The sequence below is a fragment of the Scaptodrosophila lebanonensis genome, unplaced genomic scaffold (assembly GCF_003285725.1).
Source record: "Scaptodrosophila lebanonensis strain 11010-0011.00,11010-0021.00 unplaced genomic scaffold, SlebRS2 tig00000043-arrow-pilon, whole genome shotgun sequence".
Classification (NCBI taxonomy): domain Eukaryota; kingdom Metazoa; phylum Arthropoda; class Insecta; order Diptera; family Drosophilidae; genus Scaptodrosophila; species Scaptodrosophila lebanonensis.
This window is the reverse complement of record NW_022060545.1, coordinates 9,555,672-9,576,079: the sequence shown is the minus strand read 5'-3', so window position 1 is coordinate 9,576,079 and position 20,408 is coordinate 9,555,672. Positions and strand designations below refer to the sequence as shown.

Here is a 20,408-nt window from a genome sequence, read left to right as displayed (position 1 = left end):
CTGATAGTAAGAAGTTTAATATTATTTAGGTGTACAATAACCGACTGGGTTAACAAAGTGCTTGAATTGTTGAAAATAAATTACTCTCTTTATAGTGTTGGTGTATTTATTCTTTGTCGTTGAATATAAAACTGCCTCTTACCAGATGTTTCTCATAATTCACATGAAATAGACTTTAACTTGCTTCGGGCGCACTTGAAGCCCAAATGGGTAAATAAAACTACACACAAACCAAATTTTTAGTTGACACATTGCCTATCAGTAGAAAAATTGCTGCCTCACACAAACAACAAACGCTAGAGAGGAGAAAAAAAAAACGAAACACCCTTTAGTAGAAAATGTTGTTCCAGTTTTTTTCACATTTCACGTTACAGAAGTTTTTGGCCCCAAACTTAATTGAATGGGTTACTTCAATTTGAGACATGAGGCGAAGCACGCGCCAGCGAGCTGCCATTGTTGTGAGTGTGTGTAAATGGTGGCATGGGTCTGTACCACACACAAGGTTGCTGTTGCTGTTGTTCTTGCTGTAGTTGTTGGCATTGTTTTCGAACTTTACCACAATTTGTAGTCTTTTGTGCTTTACTATAAGCCGTGCAGATTTTGCGGTTTTGTGAGTGTGTGAGTGTGTTCTTTTTTTTTGTATTTTTATTTTTATGAGTTTAAGTGCGGTCGTGGCAACAGCAACAACAACGACGATAACTACTACAACAACAAAAGCAGCAACAGCAGCAGCAGCAACACTGCCGCAGTCTGCTAATGAACTGAAGGCGCAACGTGCGCTTTTTTTTCCATTTGGCTTTTTTTTGCCCCAACAATAAAAATGCAAATATTTAAATTAAAGCCACACACATAGACGCACACAATCACACAAGAGGCGGCAAAACCGCAGAGCATAGGAAAAACACAGAAGCAGCAGCAGCAACAACAATGATAATAATAACAACCAACTACCACTAACAACAAACAAAAAAGCATTTGAACGCTGCTGTGAAAATTAACACGCAATTTGAAAGCAACTCGCAAAAATGACTGCCAAAAGGAGTACGAGATTGTGTGAAATTGAGGCTTAAAGCTCAAAATCAAACAAATAATAAAATGATAGACAGACAAACAGGCGGACAGAAGGACGGAAGAGCAGATAGACAGACAAACAAACACACAGAGTAAAGAGACATCGAAAGACGAAAGACAACGAACGTCGAACCGCAGAATCGATAAAGAGCAAGTGATAAGAAGAAAAAATGCCCCAAAGGCAAACCATGGCACAGCCAAAGGAGTCAAGGAGAAGCAAGGAGCACCGTGTCCCGAGTCCCATGTCCTGTGTCCTGCCGTCACAGTTGGCTCGCTATTTTGTAGTCACATTGCTTGACTCGGCACACTTTAAAGCATTAGTTGGACTTTTTTATGGCATGGCATTAGGCGCTTAAGATGTTCAAGCCAAAAGGATAACAACAACACAGTCGACCAATGAATCGGATGGGGAGGGGGGGGGGGCAGGATTGGGGGTTCGGAGCAGACTGTCAGGCCAGCCGGCAGCGGCTTTGGCATATAAAAGCAAAGAGGCTAAGTGACAACTAAACTTAATGGCACTTCAACAACAGCATGAAGCAATGGACGTAGAAGAGGCAACAACGCAGGACAGCACAGCACAGGACAAGACAGGATAGGACAGTGTACAATAACAACAACAAAAATAGCAACAACAAGCTGTAGATGCGGTGCAAAACTCAACGGACATTAGCCTCATTGAATTGAATGACAAAACAAACGATGCCAAAGACGACGACGGCAGCGACAACGTTGAGGATGAGGACGAGGACGAGGAGGAGGTGGAGCTGGAGCTGGAGCAGAAGGACGGCAACGAAACACGTTGTGGATAAGGATAAGCAGTACAACGGCCAGAGCAGTGTCACCAACAAAGCGTGTCTAACAAGAAGCTAAGGCCAGAAGAAGCGGGTGGACAAGAGGATAAAAATATTGTATCAAGACAACATTAAGATAAAGCAAGTAACGCATACATAAACAAACTGCCTGTCTTACATGCTTTGGTGCAAATGAGCCCAACCAAAGGCGGAGCAAGAGAGACAGAGAGAGAGAGAGAGAGAAGGAGTGAGAGAGTGTGCTGAAGAGGGGGAAACTGCCAACGAGTGACCCAAAATAATGGCAGCAACAAAAACAAAATCACATAAAACGCGACGCATTGAAAAAAAAACCGTATAGAGAGAATGAGTGAGAGAGGGAGAGTAAGAAATAAAAATTGCCAAGTGGGGGGAGGGGGCCAGTGCACGTCGCTGCATGACTTGACCATACCTACAACAACAAAATGTGTGTGTGTGTGAGTGTGTGTGTGTGAAAATAGTGGACAATATTGTGCGATATGTAAGGTGCTTTTAACGCCATTTCTGTTTCTTTTTTTTTTCAGTTGTTTGAACGCGCGCTTTGGCTGTCAGCAGGGCCATTTTATAGTTGTTGTAGTTACTTTTGTTGCTGTTGCCATACAATTTCCGTATCCGGTGCTTTGGCACTATCAGGCGTAAGCATTGCTCACAGCATGACGACGCCATCTACTCGTGCTACATCGTCATTCCCCCTCCCATCAACTAAAAGGTACATATATTGGTTTATGCATGAGCTGCATGGCTAAGCGTGTGACAGTGCCACGCCCACATACTCCTAGCTAGCTCCATCCCACACCAGCAGCAGCAACAGTGGTCTAAGCTAACATAAAATTTAATTTATAGTGCACTCAAATAATTTCACTCTTTAGCTTTTTAGATCTACACACCCTTTGGAAATTTCTCTCTTAAAGTGTTCCACTTATTTTAGTTATAGCCCTTAGGCGCTAGCCAGCAGTGCTTACCCATCTATTAACTGGAATTTGCAGCCGCTTTGCCTGCTGTCCATTGGTGCGCGACCGATTTGGGCAGTTCGATTCTTGTTTATAAGCTAAGATAACACCTTGCGTGACTAGTCAGCTGTGAATCATCTGAATCTATTTCTTAGCCAGCTAAAAGCTGATGGCTCATTATTTAGTGACCCAGATCTAAATTTATTTGGGGCTTTGAGTTGAAATATTGCCAATTGAGCTTACGTCCAATGCATTTACAAATTACTCGCACTTTAAGTCAAAGAAGGGTTGGCTTGTAACAGCAAAAAAAAAAAGAAGGAGTGTTGGGAATCATTTCAACTAACTTTGTTATCCAACTTAACATTTGGTGACCACGTTTTAAACTGTCTCAAAATCATTTAGAAAGCACACTTCAACATAACAAAATCAATTCAATGGATTCGGTTCATTAGAGAGACAGTAAAGTAAATTAATGGACAAATAACAGAAAACTTAAGCTACGAGGTAATAAGTTGGACATAAAGCTTGACGTGAAGCTACAGAGAAGAGTTACTAATATCGTCGTGATATTAATATTTCGAAAAATTAAAATAAAAAAATAATTAAAAAATTAAAATAAAGATTGCTTAATGACTTTCATATTTTAATTTTTTGATATCGAATTTTGAAGTGTTTTTCTGCTCTTAATGGCCAAAGCTTCAAATTTTTCACCCATTGTCTTTTCTTAGTTTGTTTATTACACTAAAAGATGAGGGCTATCAAACAATATAGCAGTTATAGGAAAAATATTGGCCTCCTCTTCTTTCGCGCAAAAGTAATGAGCGATTTATGTATGAATTAAAACATTAAGATAATGATGTTTTAATTTTTATCAAAAATGATTCTATAGATAAACTGAAATAGTTTTTCTGACGTGTTTTCCTCTTAGTGGCCAAAGCTTCAAATTGTTTAACTTGTTGTCTTTTGTTAGTTACCCATAATGATGCGGACTACCTAACAATGTATGTACAAGTTATAGGAATAATATATTTGTCGTCTTCTTCTTCTTTGCAGGATAATTCCAGAAGAATTCCATCTTAGGCAAACTAATTACATATTTACGTATGGATGATGACGCCCTTCGCGAACGAATAGTTTTGGCACTTCATACTCGTATGCCAGAGAAGAAGTTGCTGCCATCTGACGGCTTTAGAGTGTTGAGGCGCTCGCCTATAAATGTCGGCGGCTAAGTGATTCCACTTCCTGTGCACTGACAGGAGGGGACCGAACAACTATGTTATGGCCAACACATACTCGTAAAGCAAAGTCTGGGAAACTCTTTAAAATTCACTTACCAAACTGCATTAATTATTCAGCGAAGGCGCCGCGTAAGAAATGTTGTTGTTGTTGGAGCTGTTCTTGTTGATGTTGTTGTTGTTGGTGTTCCCCGTCTCCTTGCTGGGGCAGGCAAGTTGGGACGTCGCAACGAGTTGAGCAGTTGGGCAGTTGAGCAGTCCGATGCATGCCTGTAAAGTGTAAGAAGAAAAAAAAAAAATGAAATGAGAGCAAGAAATAAGAGGAAAGAGGCAAAAAAAGACAGCAGCATAAATATTAAATGCAAAATAGCACGAGATAGAGAGCGCAAAAATCTTGAGCTGGCCAAACGATAGAACGACAGGACGAACAAACGAGCCAAAGGAGAGCCACTGCCAGAGAGGGTTGTGGGCGTGGACAGCTCAAGGATTTGCACAGAAGAAAACTTTAGAAGGAGCGATTTCGATGGCGATGACGGTGGCGTTGACTGCCGTTGCCTTTTGCTAAATTTACTAAATTATGCGTTTTTATAAATAAATCAAATAAAATATGCGCGCGTTCAGGCTGAAAGCTGGCCAATGCCAAGCGGCAGTCAGCGCCAGAGTATGGTCAGGACAAAGACTGGGGCTACGACTAGGATTGTAGCTGAGGCCGGGGACTGGGGCTGGAGTAAGTGGCTCGAAGAGGCCAAGAAAAGCGTACAGCAACAATGGTGGCAACAGAGCAAAAAGTCCTTTGTGACCTGGTTTTTGGTCATAACAATATTGCCAACCGAAGCGTGGCGTAGCGCACACAATTACCGGTATGGCGAGGGGACGAGCTGGGGAAAGGAGTCGGCTCGGGACGGATGCCGTTGCTGGCCGCATGCGGGCGTGGCTGCAGTTGCGGTTGTGCGGGTGTGCAGGCGTGCGTGTGTGAATGACGTCATTGCTGCACTTGCACGTTTAACATTACGCAGCTAAAGAGAGTTCTCAACGGAGAGGGGAAGCAAACAATGTGAGAATGTGCGCGTGTGTGTGTGTGTGTGTGTGAATGTGAGCGCATAAGTGTGGCCAACACAGCTGTTGGCTTTAGTATATTGCATACTTTCAGGCGATTTCAGGCTATGGTGCGCAATCAAATGCGTGTCGGCTTGCCTTCCTCAATTGTAGTTTTTGTTGTTGCAGCTGCAGCGTTATAAGAGAGACACCTATGCTAGCATAGGAGCTTACCTTCATAAATCATATGTAATTTTCTAAATAATCAGTTCTTGTTTCCTAGACTCCAAGACCCTGTTAGATAAAATATTAAAAATAATGGCCAACAGACATGTTTCATCTTTTACGGCTTCTATCAAATGCCAAGAACACAATTCTACTGGAAACAATTTAAAGTAATTCCGTTATTTTGGAGTAGAAGGGCATTTAAAAAATGCCCTGAGCTAACAAAATAATCTGGTTTTATGAACGCCTTCAAACACACACTTTACTGAGCACTAGAAACATTTCAGTTGTAATTTCTTAATAGAATAAGAATCATGCGCTATAATATTATCTTTTTTTTACAAATAATATAAGAATATATATTTTGTAGCAAATATTATAAAGCATTTGCAAAATAACCAAATAAGAAAAAACATTACTCTGCATTTTAAGTTAATTAGCATCATATGTTTATTGCTTTGACTTCGAATAGACAGTGGAAAAAGGATTATCTAATGCTCTATTTTCGAATTTTCATGCAGAAGTAATAATTTTCTATTTTCTAGTGATATTTCTGCTTTTGACGGAAGGCAACAAAAAATTATATTCTTCATTTATACTTCTAATAATTCTTAAATTGGAATTTTAATGAATTAAATAATAATTTTAATTAAGAATTATATTAACCTATTAAGTGCATATTTTAATAATAATTCAAGCGATTCTAAAATTAAATAAATTCTTTAGCAGCTATTACCTCTTGTAATTTTTGTATAATTTATAAAATTGTTTGTGATATTTTTTCTCATTTCCGTAATCTCATTTCTGATGAAACTTCATTAAGTTTTACTTTTGTGTTAACCAACCAACCAACCAGCGAGCCAAGCAGCTTATTATAACTTAGCTTTTTGCTTTCTGCATTACCGCTTAATGGCCAAGCACATTAATTGCTTTTGGTCTGGCTAAGTACGAGTACAAGTATTGTGTTCAGTATCGCTATCTGGACCCCTTTCGCTTGTAAAGAAGTGCTTGTACATCAGACGCATTAACATCCGGCATGGTCAGTTAATCAGGTAACTTAATTGAGTTATTAAAGCTAACAACTACGCGCTCATATTTAAACAAAAGCGTTGAAAGCCTTGCAAGATTTAACGTGTCAAGCTTTAAAATATTTAATAGCCCCCATAGGTGGTTGGATGGTTGGTCGGTTGGTTGGTTGCTGCTGCTCCACTACTGAAATGGAATAGCAGATGAGGCGCGAAGTGGTCCAAAAGCAACAGAAATGACAGTAACAGTTACAGTTACTGTAACGGCAATGGCAACAGCAATAGCAACAGTAACAAAAACAAAAACAACAAATAGTGCAACTTTAAGCATTTTTATTTAACTATTTGCTGCTGTGCATCAAAAATTAGAGAAGTGAGTGCAATTTTTTTTAGCCTTTGCTACATTATTGCTATTCTTGTTGTTGTTGTTGGTGCTGGTGCTGCTGCTGCTATGACTGCCCTGTGGCAAAAATAAACAAGCAGACGTGCTGGAGACACTCTCTCTGCGAATGTGTGTGTGTGTGAGTGTGTTTGACCTGAGGGGTAGGGCTAGGGGAGTCAGAAGGGGTCAGCACGATAACGCTTTGTAAATATTTTTGCAGCACTTTTGTTTTTATTTTCGCGCTTTTTAGTTCACAGCAACTTCCTTTTTACGGCTGAAGCACAGAAAATTTTTATTCCACTTGCCGCTTCACGTTTTTGTTTTTTTGCATTTTTTTCATTTTTTTATTTTTTGGTTTGCAGCTGCTGCTCGTGCTACTGTTGTTGTTGCTGTTGTTATCCACCATTTTGTCCGTATTATTTTTTTTTTCACTGACTGACTGGATAGCTGGCTGGCTTAGCTAGCGAAAATCACGATGCTGTTCGCTTTTGTTTGAAGCGATTTCACATTTGCGCTGCGCTTTTTGGCCACGCCGGAAATGGCAAAGGATATTATTAAGCGGCGGCATGGATGTCAGCGCTATCGCCGGCATACAACAAGAAAGGACAAAAGGCGCAAAGCAAGAGGCAGCAGGCAGCATCAAGCGACAGCAAATAAGCGCACGAACGGAAAGCCAGCCAGGGACAGCGAAAAAGGACATGGAACTGCAGTCGGCTAAATGGAAAATGGCGTTGGCCAAGCGCGTAAGAGTTTTGGTTGCCAGTGTCCCCCTTCTTCTCCCCTTTATCTCTCATACACTGCTCATGTGTGTGTATGTGTGTGTGTTTGGAAAGCTCTTTGCTAAATTAAATATTAAAACCATGTGCACTTATGCAACTTTAATGCAATTTTGCTAAAGTAAACGAAATTACCAAACAAGGACGAGCGGGCGAAGGCGGTCGAGTCGGGCAATAAGAGCCACAAAAACACACACACACACAAATATACAGGGAGAGACACAGTTACACAAACACGCACACACACATACACACACACTCAAGCATGTACATATGTATGATGCTACCTATATTTAATTTTGTTTTTTTTTTACTACTTTGTGTGTCTGCGGTTGGCATTGCGCATTTTGGCGCGCCAGCCAAAAACGCGCGCATATAAAAAAGGATTAATACACTTAAAAGCCACATGAGTAGCCGCCAACAGGCGCACATACACACACATGTACACTCACCCACACATACAAATACATGTGTACTTATATGTATAAAGAAGGCAGCCTCAATTACATGCAGCGCCACGCTAAGCGCACATTTACGTAAAAGCCAAATGAAGCCGCAGCGGCAACTACAATAACAACAACAACATCAGCAGCGACTACAACAACACCAACATGGACAACAAGAGGCAGCAGCATAGCAGCATAGGCAGCGAGCTGGCTAATAAAGGCGTCGCCTTAATTTACAGCAGGCAAAGTTTATGTCGCTGATGCCGCGGCACATGAAAAATTCAAGACTTCAGTTGACAACGCCAAATGGCAGGGGGCAGCCAAATGTAAGAACGGATGTGGACGGAGAGGGGTGGGGGGAGGGGTGCAGGAAGTGGAGCTCAAAAGCTGTCGCTGCTCGAAAACTCAGTCGCAAAAGTCGAAATCGTGGCAGAGCCGCAAACAAATTTGAAAATGTTGTCATTGCTAGCTTTTATTGCCGCATGCCTAGAATGAGTTCGCATTGCTGTTCTTCTTCTTCTTGTTATTGTTGTTGTTACTCTTACTGTTCCTGCCGCTTCTGCTGCTATTGTCGCTGCAGCTTAAGTCACATCCTTCCTTGTACAACTAAACATGTGATTTTCAGCTCTTAAATATGCGCTGCATGGCAGCCAAGACAATGCTTTCATATACGTGTATATACGTACTCCTACATATACATATGTATGTACATATGTATGTGTGTCTACAGTAAAAGCTGCTTAAGCTGGTCGCTTAACTCAACAAATTTTTTCTTTGACTTAAGGTCGTTTGTACAATCTAAAAAATTTGTCTATATACGTTAATCAAAATCTATTTTGAAATAAACTTTCATTTGATATTCAATTAAAAAAAAATTAAACTAATATTCCCAAAACTAACTATTAGATGATGCTTTTATTATTATTTTCTTTTCTAACATTTGTAGTCCAATACATTTTCAGAAGAATTTCCTTTCAACTAATAATAATATGAAAAGTCAATATTTTAATAAGCATTCAATTAAGATAATTTATTTTTGTAATATTTTTTTTTTATGTAGCTACAGATGACAAATATTATTTTACCCTTTCATTGAAAACTATTATTATAATTTTCAACTGAAGTTTTAAACTTTCTATGAAGTTGCGAATTATTCCATAACTACATACTTTATGCAAACAAAAATTGATCTAAATTATTGTTTCGTAGGGGCTTTCCAGAAAATGTTTATTTCTGTATTAAATATTTTTGGTGAATGTAATGATCTTAATATGTTTCAACAAATATACTGACGAAATCTAAGTATAATAATACTTATTCGAAAACAATATTTATTTTTTAAAACTGTTTTTCAGTAGTTCTTTTTATGTGTATTTTTGTTTTTATTCAGCAAGCTCAATGCCGAGTAACTGTGTTACTTACTTATTTAAAATAATTAATATCATCTGCTCGAAGTTCGACGATTGCGTTAAATAAATTAAATTAAATTAACACACTCCTTTAATGAGCAGTTTTACAATTCCACTCCAGCACTCGAGCTGGAGTTATCTTTATTTGTCACCTCTTGGTGTGCAACTTGAAACCACTGTTGCATTATTATCTGCTCATCTCAAAAGCTGTGCTATCAATAGCTTAGCTATCAAGTCAATAGGAATTAATTTCAATCCACATTTTCGATATAAATTTCTTGATATACCAATAAAATAACAAATATAATTAATTATGAACGAATTCTTTTAGTATACACATGAATAATACATTTAATTTAATCATAGTTTTTCGGATTTAATTACCGATGATATTATGACCGTGTTTTTCATTCATTTTTTTTAATGTTCCTTTCTAATGTCGTCAACAACTGTTATTAAAATGTGAAAAATCCATGACAGTATTTGTTAAACATTACAATCCTTTTTATTTTCACCATATGAACGTATTAGCAAGGCGTCTGCTGAAACGGCGGCGAAAAGGAAGAAGAGTATTAAGAAGGAGGCTGAAGAGATTACACCCTGATGATCTTCCCAATAGATTTATTTAATATAAGAATTAATAATTAAATGAAATAAATAATTAAATAAGACTAAACTCCTAGTTTAAGCTGTATTTGTATATTTCTATAAGTTTAATTTAAGTTGTTGTAAATAATAACAGTAAAATTAAAGTTTTATCAAATAAAAAAAAAATTTTATTTTCCATATGGCTGGCCAGCCTAGCAGGCTGTACTGTATGTCTAGGTATATATGGTCGTATATTTTACTGATTTTATTATTTTTATCAAGCTAGTTTTTATCTGCATGTGCATGTTGCCACACGTAGCATTGTAGCAAATACAGCCACTTGCAACTTTCTTGGCATTTTTACGTGCGCCCCTTTGTGTATGCTACACTTTTTACTTTTCTGCTCTTCCTTTTGTTTCTTGTTTGTTGTTTGTTTGCGACAACACTTTCCGTTGAAACAAAGTCGCGCGCGCGACTTTCTTCCGTTTCTGCTACTGTTGGCCTTTTTGACTGTTGTTGCCGGTGTTGTTGGTGTTGTTGGTGTTGCACCAGTTATTGCTGTTGTTGCCACAAAACTACATTTTACTGCATGACAATTTATTGAGTTGAGCTTCTACGGTGGCTGGGTGGTTGGTTGGAGGGTTTGATACTGGATGGCATAGTAGAGTGCAGTACAGTACAGTGCAATGCGGTGCAGTGGTTGCTGTTGTACTGCTCATTTGCCGCTCGTGTGGCGCTGTGGCATTTGGCTCAGTGGATCGGTATGTGGCTTGTTTGCCACTCGTTTCTGTGCTTCGTTTGTTTGGCTCGGTTGTAAATTTTTATTGTTCGTCTTCCATATACAACCTTACGACCCCACCACCACCACCACCACCATCAACAGGACTTGTTTTTGCAACCGTATTTTATTTGGCTTACTGTTCATTTCATGCGCTCCCTAAATTAAACACAATTGTATTCCTCGTGTTTTTGTGGCTGACAGGGAAGGAAAGCGAAAGAGTTGTGGCCGACAAATGTTTCGCTTAAGTAGGTAAATTGTTAAAGGTACAAAGCAAGAGTTTCAGAATCCGCTAAAATGTGGAATCCAGCAAACACTACATTCTAGTTGCCAACACTAATCATCACTGCTTTCTAATTGCCAGTCTGCTTAATTGCGTGCTGGAATTTCGTTTCCGTAGAATGTTGATGTTGCCTGTGGCATGCCGGAGCCTTAATTTAAGATTCCATTTGAGTGTATTAAACGCGTTGACTCTTTTAAAGCTGATATTTAATTTATTTTAAGTCTCCCTTTTATAACCAAAATTATTAGAAGGCAATTAATCTGTTTTACTAGTAATAAGTCTGACTGAATGACAGTTTAGGTTAACTTTATTTTTAAGTTCCCAATAAATAATAGTATTGTTGGAGGAGAATCGAACATATCAGCTAAAAGATTTAGTTTTATTTTAATTTTTAAATATGTGCCGTTAAAAATTAACACATTCTGGCAACATTGTTGATCAGGACATAAAATAACACAGAGAATTCTGGAAGGCACTTACGTCTATTGGAATATCATTGTGAAACGCAATTTAATTCAGAACCAGGTCTGGAAATATGTATTACAGTAAGAAGTCAACACCCTAATAGCATACGATATAATGGAGTTAATTGAGTGTCAGACTTACATATTTTGGAACATATTATTTTTAAGCAAATTGTTAGCCTGAGTAGTCGAAGATGGAAAATAACAGACTTCTTAAGATACCACTAATATAAATAAAGACTGTTTTATTGTTTTGTTAGTGATTCTAAGCTTTTATTAACCACAGCTTTCGGAGAATTAATAAAACATAATTTAATTATTTCAAGCATTAATCGACATTTTAATAGCCGTTTCTGATATAGCGTCAACCGTCAAATTCAAAACCGAATCAATATTCCTTACAATCAGAAATTATTGTCGCAGAGCTACATCAAGCCTTATCTTATCCTTTATATGAAAAATTTAATTCAAATATAAATTCGTCATATTGTAATTGTGGCTTGTGCTTGAATGTTAAGAGAATACATTTCTTTACAACAAATAGTATAGTAGGTGTCCGAATAAGCGCTATCTGGTCAGCAAAAAAAGTTACACACTTTGTCAAAAACGTCAATTTATTATGTTAAATACTGATTAATTAATTCTGTCATACATATATTTCAATTCGATAAGTCACAAAAAAAGGGATATATGCAAACCGAATCCCATGTGGTGCTAAATGCCAATTTTTTTTATTGCTATTAATCATCGCCTTACAGCGTCAACCCTTTAATTCTCAATTTCTGGGAAGGTGGGAGTGCCGCCCACACAGAATCATAAATTTAAAGCTTGTTTGCATTTATGGCAACTCATATTTACAATTTTGAGGAAATTATTACACGACACGCTTTTTCTTCGACTTTGATGAACATTTACCCAATAATTGGGCAAGTGCTTTCTTCTCTCTTTTGCTCCTTTTTGTATTTCGAAAAGGTAAGCCATGCAGTTTATTCGCGCGCATGCTATATGTCGTTCACTTAACGTATATGTATGTACACATATAATACATACTATATAAGGCTGCAAAAAAGGCAGTCCCGGTACCCATTCTTGGAAAGTGTATGCGTGCTGCGGTCTGCCGCAGACAGCATTTGTTATTCTTTTTTCTTGCCTTATTTTTTTATACGAGTATGCAAAATTTAGTAAATAGCGCGCTTGCTTGCTTTAGTTTTATTTGTATGGTATTTTTTAAACATATATATATTTTTTTCTTTCTTTCTGTTTTATTTGTTATTGCCGCTGTTGGTTTTTGCCAAGCTCTGCACACACACATGTGTGTGATTGTGTCTCTCTCTCTCTCTGTGTGTGTGTGTGTGTGTGTGCTTGGTATTTGTGTGTGGTTGTTTGCACGCACACACAGCCATACATCATGCGATTTTATTTACATTTTTCGAGCTTTTTTTATATTTCATTGCATTGCCGCAGTTCGTGAGCAAATACAAAGTATTCGCTGCCATTTGTTGGCCCGCTTTTTGTTTGATTTCCCCCTTCCCCACCTTCCCTTCTTCTCTTCATGTACTCCTATCTTCCTTATTCATGCCTTTCCCCTTTTCTTTTTTGAACTGCTCGCTCAGCTGGCATTCAATCTATTTAGCATGAAAAATTACTTGAGATTTTTGAATAAAACTTCACAGCAGTAGCAGCAGCAGCCGCAGGAGCAGTAACTGAAGAGCAAACGACAGAGTAGCTGCAGCGAGTGCGGATTGGGATGAGGGGAGGGGTAGAGTGTCACCTAACGACCACAACTAACCACTCTTGACATATTTATGAGCTGGCATACAAAACTCAAGGCAAACTTCATTTATAACTTTGTTAAATGTGTCCAAAAGGCAATCAAAGCCACAAAATTGCATGGCAACGTGTACATTGGATTGTGGGCGCCTGCTGTGGCGTAGGAGTTGCGACAGACGTGGTTGTGCAACGTGGTAGGTGGCAAGCTCCAACACCTTGCAAGTAACACAAAAATCGGACATTTATGTGGCTGGTGCATAAAAAATGCAGTGAGAAAAGCCCAATATGGCCGGCCAAATGGAGGGGAGCTGGAGAACTGTGTGGTCCCATCGCGGGGCGATATGAGGGTGGGGGGCATAGACGTTGGCCGGGTCCGGGCGCACACACACATTAAATATGACCAACATGGCTGCCGTCATGGTCACGTTGACTTTATATCCGTTTTGGCAGCCAGGCTAGCAGGCAGGCAGGCAGGCAGGCAGGCTGGCTCGCTACTGGCAGGTAGCACCTGCATATGCATTACGTTCCCTTGGCGCTCTGTCTGATCCACATCCACATCCATACAGACATACTTACACACATCCTCAGACTCTGTGTGAGCTGCACACACTTTGCAATTTGCGTGTCCTGCCCTCAACCCGCTCCCTTTTCCCGCCCCTGTCAACGTTCTTGCCATGTCTGCATGCAAATAAAATGCTTTTTCAGCTGCTGGCCAGCAGCAACGCCGGCAGCAGCGCTAGCAGCAGCAGCAGCAGTCACTACAATAACAACAATGGAGCTGCCCAGCAGCTGCGGTCATTTGGCGGTTAGCCGCTTGTCCACTGCCAACATCGAGCAACGCGTGCGTCTTCGATTTTGGCTGCCTGCTGCCCTGCCGGCCACCATCCTTCCACCTCCACATCCTTAACCACCTTTTCAACATATGCAGCTTATGTACAGAGCACTATCGTTATGGCAAACAAAAGAATATTTGCATTTTAAGCTACTATTCGTAAGATGTTGTTCCTCTTCCCACAAGTCTTTCAATTAATATGTTGTTTCTTATTTTATTTTTGTTATTAAATTTTTTGTTATTAAATTATCACAGACTTCTCAAAGGACCTTTCATTCCGGGTCAACTACAGCCTACTGAATAACTTTTAATTTTAATCTTCAAAGCCCCATTTAATGTTGTATTTTGTAAGATGCCACTATTGAAGACACATGAACTATTTAAATAATTGTGCTTTTAGGACAGATATTAAATAAAGATACAAATAAAATAAGGAAGCTAATCTAAAAGTATGAAATCGTTTAACTTCGCCTGTCTATGCATATCTTATCTTTTCCATAATCAAGTGATAACATAAGACTTTTTAGAAACCCATTGTCTGAGCTGCAGAACTGGCTCTATTTAGCATAGCCGTCAAATATAAGAGTACTATTAAATTAAAGCAAGATACTAATTTTAGTTGTTTTATTTTTTATTACAAATACCTTTCTGTCTTTTGACTGTGGTAGGAAAGTCGTCAAATATTGGTAACTAACTGCTATCACACATATTTACTCGGTCTCACAATTTTGCAGCAGTTCCAAGGAATCTCTGAGTATGTATATAATATTGTAATACGCTTGCAAATTAAATTCTCCAGTATTTTGTATTAATTATTTGGTATACGCAAGTAAACTCAATTGGAAAAAAACTGTATTCTGAGCAATAAACTTTCAAAGTTAAGAAAATTCAATTCTGACGGAAGTTGGCATTAATCGACACCATTAAGCAGTTTCTGGTCGGAGTATGACTTACTCGCGTGACTCATGTGAATTATTATTTGTCACAATTCGACATTTTCAGTGCTAGCCCAACTCCAACTCAAACACACATTCAAGCCCTATAATTTAATTTGTAAACTGAAGAGGACGTTAGGGATATTTTCACGCCATCTGTCAACAGAAAATGATAAAGCAATAAATTGAATGGTGAGTCGATGTATGTAATGAAGATAATGTAAGGAATCAGATCAGCTATCAATATTTTGTTGTAAAATATGATTGAGTTATAAGACTATTTGTATAAAATAAAAAGTAAATGAAAATAAAAGAGAGCGAGGGAAACAGTTAAATAAAATGCGAAGGCAACAGAGTCGAGCAGAACATAGAAATGGCATGAAAAATGTAAAGATTTCATTATAAAGAAATCAAAGCAGATATCGGTAAGGAACAAGTCCTGAGAGAATAAATCAAACAAAAGAGCTGAGACACACGAGCAAGTGACAAACCTTGATAGATTGGGATGAGTCCAAACCACTAAAAAGAAGAACTAAAGATGGACAAAAAATATACACAAAATTAACAACTGATATGTAGGAGTACATCTGATAGAAAACTTTGTGGAAAGCTTTTCAATAAATTCGTGATTGAATTCTACAATTATTCTCGATTCAACCACTTCTGGAAAATTCGTAACTACAACTCAATATACTATTGTAGTTTATTATTTCATACATCAATGCCAAATTTATGTGAACACTTTTGAAAAAATAAATTTTTATTCCACGATTTTATTATTTGTGTCCGACAACCCGTGCTTCTAAGATTTAGAAGAACGAAGTGCTAACTTATTTCTGAGTAAAAACAATCGCAATAAAAGCGTTAACTGCAACTTAACGCCTTGCCTTAGCTCAGTAAAGAGTCAGACTACGTATTTTATATTGATTTAAGGTGCGAGCACTGTACATTTGTACATTTGTGTTTCCCTCCAGCTTTCAACTCTCTTGATTTACGAGCCCGAACTGCTGTAATGGTGTTTGCCTTTGAATGTCTTGCAATTAAATTGTGCCTCCTTTGTTGCTATAAACACGTGCGGTTCGGTTGTTTGGGTTTTTATGCTACACAGCCCATGCAACTATTATAACAATAAAATGCAGCGTAAAAACTTTTAGTTCTACAACTTTATGCAGACGCCACCCTCCCCTTTCCCATTCGCTCTATAGAGTATATATACAAGTATGTTTGTATGTACGAGTATCTCGTCAGCCCCAGGTTGGCAGATTGCTTGGCTGACCATGTAAGCCAACAATAACAATAGCAACAACAACCAATGGGACAACAACAAGAATAACGACAACATCAACCACAGGAGCAACAAAAAGACTTGTTATGTTGTTGTTGCTTGCCATCTCACCTGCGTCGTGTTTTGGGCTTGTGTACAACATGTGGTATGCGTTATATTTAATATGTGACTTTTTACACGTGCAACAGCCGCACAGACAACGACAGCACCAGCAACAACAGCAGAAGCAACAACAACAGCAACAGCAACAAAACAAAGCTGCTCTTGGCTTTAATATTTATGAAAAGTGCCAAACTGTAATGCTTGTCCGCTGTCTCTCTTTTATTATTTTTATTTATTATTATTATTTCTTTTTTTTGTTGTTGTTGTATATATTTCGCAACATGCTGTTTATTATGCACAATATTTTGACTCATTATTGCGTTGAGTGTGGGCAGCCTGGCACTGGCAAAGGACCAAAAGAAGCAAAGGACCAAGCCAGCAACCGGAGCAGTCAACGCTGGCTTGATTGCCGGCCTGACTTTCGTCTGTTGTCTTAATTATGCATTATTAAATCTTGTCAGCCTTACAAGCTCGCTGGACACAATGACGCAAGCAAACCACCACACACATATACTCGTATATACGTATATAAAGATATTCGTGTATATGTTTGTGTGTGTGTGTGTGTGTGTGCGTCTGTCATTATTGGTGGCTGTTGTTATTGTATTTGGTATACGATTCTGTATTAAGTGTTGCTGTTGGCGCGTTCAACTAATTTGAAATTAATGAAATTCCTTGAATAATTGAATTTGAATCGTTGGCATCTGTGCAATTAGTCGTTGCCATCAAAATGCACACACACACACGCATGCATACATACAGATGTATATGTATGTATATACTATATGTTGATATGTAGACGTAATCAGCGCAACGGCAACAGAAACAGCAGCACCTCATTATATGTCATGTCATCTCATTATGTCGGTCGCTCGGTCGGCTCGGCCTGCTAGTAGTACATAATGTACCGTTGTAAGTCATGCATATGCATGTCACTGTGCCCACCACATACCACATACATTGAAAGAAATCTGTATCTGTATCATAGAATAATTTGATAATACTTTATATTACTTTTTAAAGAATCCTTGTCAATTGTGGGATATCATGTTTTCGTAAATATTAATATACACTCGTATAGTTACATAGAAAACTACAAGAATAAACATGTTCTGGGTATCAAAAAAACTAAACCTCACGGTCATTTTCAATTTCCATTTCAAATAAAATTTTCAGCATAGCTGCAACTTAGAAAGCGTTTATATTTTATGTTTCAGAAAAAGTAGCTGAGAACTACAGTCTTTTTTTTTTGAAATATTGACACACACGAATGCCTTTTGCATTTACGTAAGAAAATAATTGCATGATAATATTTTTCAAATTTCGACACATAATGTCCAATCGTAAACGTATGTACTTGTATATTTTAAAATTATATTTTAAAACCAAGAAATTCGACGAAATCCTTATAATTATTCATTTAATAGAAGTTCACGAAAAGCTGTGTGCCTATTTATCGAAAAGAAAAGGAATGGGCATAGATCGAGTGTGTACAGTACAAATAGGATGGGATAATAGTGGTCTAGAAAGGACTGGTCAGTGCGTTTTGTCTGCCGTCTTTGGTTCTAAACAACTCACGTTCACCCGCAACATATATATTTCAGGAGAAAACCCGCTTCGTGCGGACTAACAATAAAAATACCTACTATCCATAACTACTAGACAATTGATACTATTGAGCAATCATAAATTCTAGATATGCACGAAGACCTCTTTGTTTCAAATTCCTCCATAAGATATTAATCTCCTGCAATTGGTTTAAAGGAAAAATATTGTGTTATAAGCATCAAATATGAAGAAATGCTTTTTAACAAATTGCTTTACTTGTATATTAATTTCTCAAGCTTTATTTCTGCATTTTGACATTTTTCATTTCATTTTTATTTGGCAGCACACAAAATGAAATGTATGTTGATATTTTTTCTCTGTGTAGCCGTACATATATGTATATGTATTCGTTGGCTTGGCATGCAGATTTACATTGCCGTTATTTAGTGCATGACAGTTAAATGAGTTGTGGCCTTTATCTGTAGTTAGATTTGGGCGCATTTAATCAAATAGGCTTACGGCTGTATATAATTTAAAGAGCAACAACCTGCAATTGCATTTAAACAGTCGGGCCATTTAGTCGGATTCATTTCAAAAATAAACACAGTTGGCCAAACACACGCTGTCTAACAAGCGGCAATAACAAATGGCTCTAGACTTAAAATGAAACATTAAATATAGTCGGGCAAAATAAACGTAAATAGCGTTTTTTTTTTTTGGCAACTAACATGACACACATTTGTTATTTACTGTTTTTTGTTTTTTAATGCATTTTTCGGTTTTAGCGACCTACATAGGAAATGTATGAATTATGTTCTACCAATAAAGTATAAACAGGGTCGCGGTCTGGAAAACTACAAAAAGGCACAGACAGAGCATGTTAAGCCCTAGATCCCCTAGATTTTTTTTGCCAGTAACTGTTTAGCCATTGGGTGGAAGCTAGAACAGCCCTTTCCACGAATTAAACTTATTATTAATATTAAAAAACTTTTATGACATTTGAAAGCCTCGGCAATATACAAGTAATAGACAATTACTAATTATTAATTAATTTTATCTCAATGGAAAAAATTTAAAACTGCGAGAAAAGCCTTTTTCACCTTGAATACAAGTTTTATTAAAAAAGAAGATAAATTTTTTAAAATTTTTCGTATTGGACATTGGACTTTAAAATCATTAATTTTAAACTCCAATTTTATTCTTTATTTTTATTTGAACAACTTCACCAAATTAGTACATTATTTAGACGTATTCATTCTCTTTTGCTGCTCAAAATTATTCAAGCCATTTTTTAAATCGCAGGTAAACATTGTAACAGAATTTCTTTTCAAACGAATTGAGAAAATGAAAAAGTAGTGAAAAGAATTTTCAGCCTAGTGCTTCTAAATATTTTGTGGTCTGATCGGAATTTTTTTAAATGATATACAAAAGCAAACAAGTTCTCTTCAGATTCTATGCCACTTTCATGTAAGCAGTTTCATAAAAATAAAATACGCTATTAAGAAGAAAATATTGCTCACCCTAATAAAGCATATACTGAAATCAAATAACCCAATTGCATAGAAATCGCCCTAAAGTTATCTCTACTGCCATTCCAAGCCTGCTAATTATCGTTAGGCCTTTATGAAGAGTCTATAAAATGAATGTTCACATAATACAAAAACCTATTGTTCCCCGATTTAAATCAAAATTGAGTTTCAATAAACATATTTTAACGTTGAGCTTTTTGTGCTTCAAATTGAACTTCGGGCCAGCTCAGATTAATTCGTTACGATTCTGGCAAATATTGCTCTTGGACAACAGCCAACCTCTAACACAATTGACAGCCTTATTTCAGATTACTCCTGAAATGAGTGCTAAAAGCCTAAAACGAACCTTTCATCAAATGCTGTGCCTTGACTCTGCATTGCAAATTGTGGCTCGGCATTTAGTTCCTTCTAATTTTCAACTTTTTGAGCTCATCTCACTCGACGGCCAACCTCTATTCTGTGCACATACGAGTACAGAACTCTTTTCAAACATGCCATTACTGGCAAATGAATACAGGTGCCTCGTAAACTTGGCTCTTTCATTGTCCTCGAATCATTCCCTAGCTGGCACGTGTGTGCGTTTGTATGAGTTGGTTAATGCAAAGTTCCTGAGCCAGTGTCTGAATGCACACACTCGTACATTACGCATACGAGGGGTCGTACCTGCCTGCCTACCTGACAGCCTGCCAGCCTGCCTGCCTGCCTGCCTGTCTGCCATCGCCCACATCCAATCAACATTATTCATATTTAAGCCGTCCAATGCGAGGCCAACTGTCAGTGCACGGACAGTGCATGGGCGCAGCTTTAATCGACTTCATTTACTCATTAAGCAGATACTTTTGCTTGCAACATGGGGCACCATGGCACCAGAAACAGCACCAGCACCACCAGTACCGACCAGCACCACAACCAG

At 37.9% G+C, this 20,408-nt stretch overlaps 1 protein-coding gene across 1 annotated transcript in view; it reads right to left on the bottom strand.

The window, feature by feature from the left end:
- Positions 1 to 20,408, bottom strand: part of LOC115623206 (glucose transporter type 1) — a 139,365-nt gene that overhangs the window by 67,649 nt on the left and 51,308 nt on the right. Inside the window, exon 3 of the mRNA XM_030517430.1 lies at positions 4,183 to 4,353. The gene's annotated coding sequence lies outside the window, so the exon portion shown is untranslated. The remainder of the gene's footprint in view (positions 1 to 4,182; positions 4,354 to 20,408) is intronic.